The 2,435-nt window shown below is 44.5% G+C and overlaps 1 protein-coding gene across 1 annotated transcript in view; it reads right to left on the bottom strand.

Annotated features, from left to right (window-relative positions):
* The window catches only part of HSD17B12 (hydroxysteroid 17-beta dehydrogenase 12), an 82,233-nt gene that overhangs the window by 72,000 nt on the left and 7,798 nt on the right, over positions 1-2,435 (bottom strand). The window lies entirely within an intron of this gene.

Consider the following 2,435-nt stretch of genomic DNA (forward strand, 5'->3'; position numbering starts at 1 on the left):
AGCCAGCGCCACCTCACCAAAGCACTGCTGTCCCACAAGCACAGGACACATGCACTGGACAAACACAGGCCAGCTGGGGCACAGCATAGCCTGGTTAGAGGCTGAGCAGCCCACTGCACACGCAAGCTGTCACAGCAGTGAATTTAGGTGCACCATTTCTGCTGAAAGCAGCCAGTGTGGCTACAGAAAGTAGCTTGCATCTAAGGAACTAAGATACCTGAAGGAAGACAAGGAGAGGGAAAAAAACCCCAACTTTTTAAGAACAGGATCTGTTCTTAACTGCTGCAAGATTTAGGAATAACAGCCAACTTCAGATTGCAGAAAATCCACAGCTAGTAAGAATATCTGCATATAGTACCATACTGGGCATTCAAAGCTTTCATCAGCATCCCTTACTTACATGCATCCCCATAGTACTAATTCTCCCAAAGAAAAGCTTGAAAATATAAACCAACTTCTACAGTAAAGGCTACTTTAAAACAATATGCATTTATTAAAAAAAAGATATATTGTTACTCAAATCTGCTTCCTCACTTGGTAAAGAATTTGTGCTGAAAGTCAGTTTGAGGAGACTAATTCTAGGTTAGTGCACAAGAAACACAGTTTCAATCCAAAGCTTACTAACAGTGACTGAAACAAGCTAGTCTATGCTGGAACATCACACATTTTTCTGAACAAATGCATTATTTTCATATGTTGCCAAGGCAATGTTTTACATCAGAAATTCTACACTTTGATTTAACCACAACCAGCAACAGCACCCAAGTGACAAATCCAGCTGAGATGAGATGCTACCAAAATTCTGTCTAGCTGGCAGATTGAAAATCCACCTCTTTCATTTTACTAAAATTTCTTGGCTTACAAAGACTTTCAGATTAACAGATTCCCACCCCACCATTTTCAAACACTCTAAAGCATCAAGAATTTGGTTACCAGAGGAAGAGTTTGAAACACAGCCAAGCACAACCTTTCTGTCCCCAAGGACAAGGTCACAGGAAGAACAATGCTATGAACTATTGTAGAAGGAATGACAAAGAGGTTTCTTTCTTAAAATTAATAACCCTAGCTATCAAACCAATACAACACCATTATCCTAGTCTTTGAAATGGAAAGGAGCTAGTTAAACCTGTTAGCAGGGACTTCCAAAATCATACTCTGCAACTCAAACAATCCTCTCAAACACAAAAGAGGTATGTGCCACCCATCTTGACCCACAAAGAACCCAGCAAAACAAGACTTTGGAAGAGCCCACCAAGATGGGACCAAGCAACAGAACTAACAACAGGCTCCTGCAGTTTTAGGCTCGGTTTCAGCCAGCTCAGCTGCAGGGCATCACCCAGCAATCCATGCCTACCTGCTTCCTCAGTATCTGATTGCCAAGTGCTTTCCAGGCAGCTCAGGAAGCTGATCCAGCTGACTGCAGCTGGTCCTGCTTGCAGAGTTAGAGGCCAGCCACACAAGGAGCTCACCAGCAGCACCACCACACATGGACTGAGGGAACATGAGGGAAGCACCAAGAGCTCCCAGCCAGCAACCAGAGCAGCCACAATTCTATTGGCAGCAGCCTGGTCTCAGAGCAACTCAAGCTGACCACTGGGCTCAGCTGTATCTTCAACATACAGTTCCATAATACTACCAAGTTTCCCTTCTGTTCCACCAGCACTGGAATTCATATGACCAAGCAGACTATGGAGCATAAATAGCCCCAAGGGACTAATTTTCTGGAGGGCACACTCCTTAAGCAGATCACCACACAAACAGACCAACCTCAGTGCCAGTATAAGGAAGAAAGAAGCAAGGTAAGAGCTCTCCATCCACTTTCTCCATACCAAACTTTTACATCAGAAAGCCATGATGTAAAAAGACACACTCACTCTTGTGAACAAAGGCAACTCATTTATAAGCTGACACCATGTGAGAGTGTCAGCAAACTGATTCCAGTGCAAAGGAACATGAACAAGGCTCTGGAGGTTAAAGTGAACACCCAAGGTGAAGAATCAGTCCACCAAATGGAGGGTTCTAGATCAAAATCTAGGAACAAACACCAAGTTGAGGAGCCCCAAAAGTTTTGCCATAGATCTGGGTCTACCTGGATGAAAAGACTGAGGTAAAGAGTTTGCATCAGGACAGGTAACTTGCCTTTAAGCACACCTCTGTGAGTTGACAGGAGTACACATCCCTTTCTGCCATGCCATACAAACACTGGGTTGGACACGCAGGACCACTGAGGGCAGGAACAAACTGCAAGACATCCTAACTCTCATCCCTTGTTCAACTACAGGCAGGGTAGCAGCTTCTTCCAGCAGTGCAGTGACCCTTTACTGCCCTATCTTTGGTGCTTCTCCCTCCTGTTAGAGAGCTGACTCATGCACCATATTGAATCCACACTCTGGGGATGGAGAACTCTTTGGCAGATGAGACTGAGAAAGCAGGAA

Source organism: Geospiza fortis, unplaced genomic scaffold (genome assembly GCF_000277835.1).
Source record: "Geospiza fortis unplaced genomic scaffold, GeoFor_1.0 scaffold66, whole genome shotgun sequence".
NCBI classification, from domain to species: domain Eukaryota; kingdom Metazoa; phylum Chordata; class Aves; order Passeriformes; family Thraupidae; genus Geospiza; species Geospiza fortis.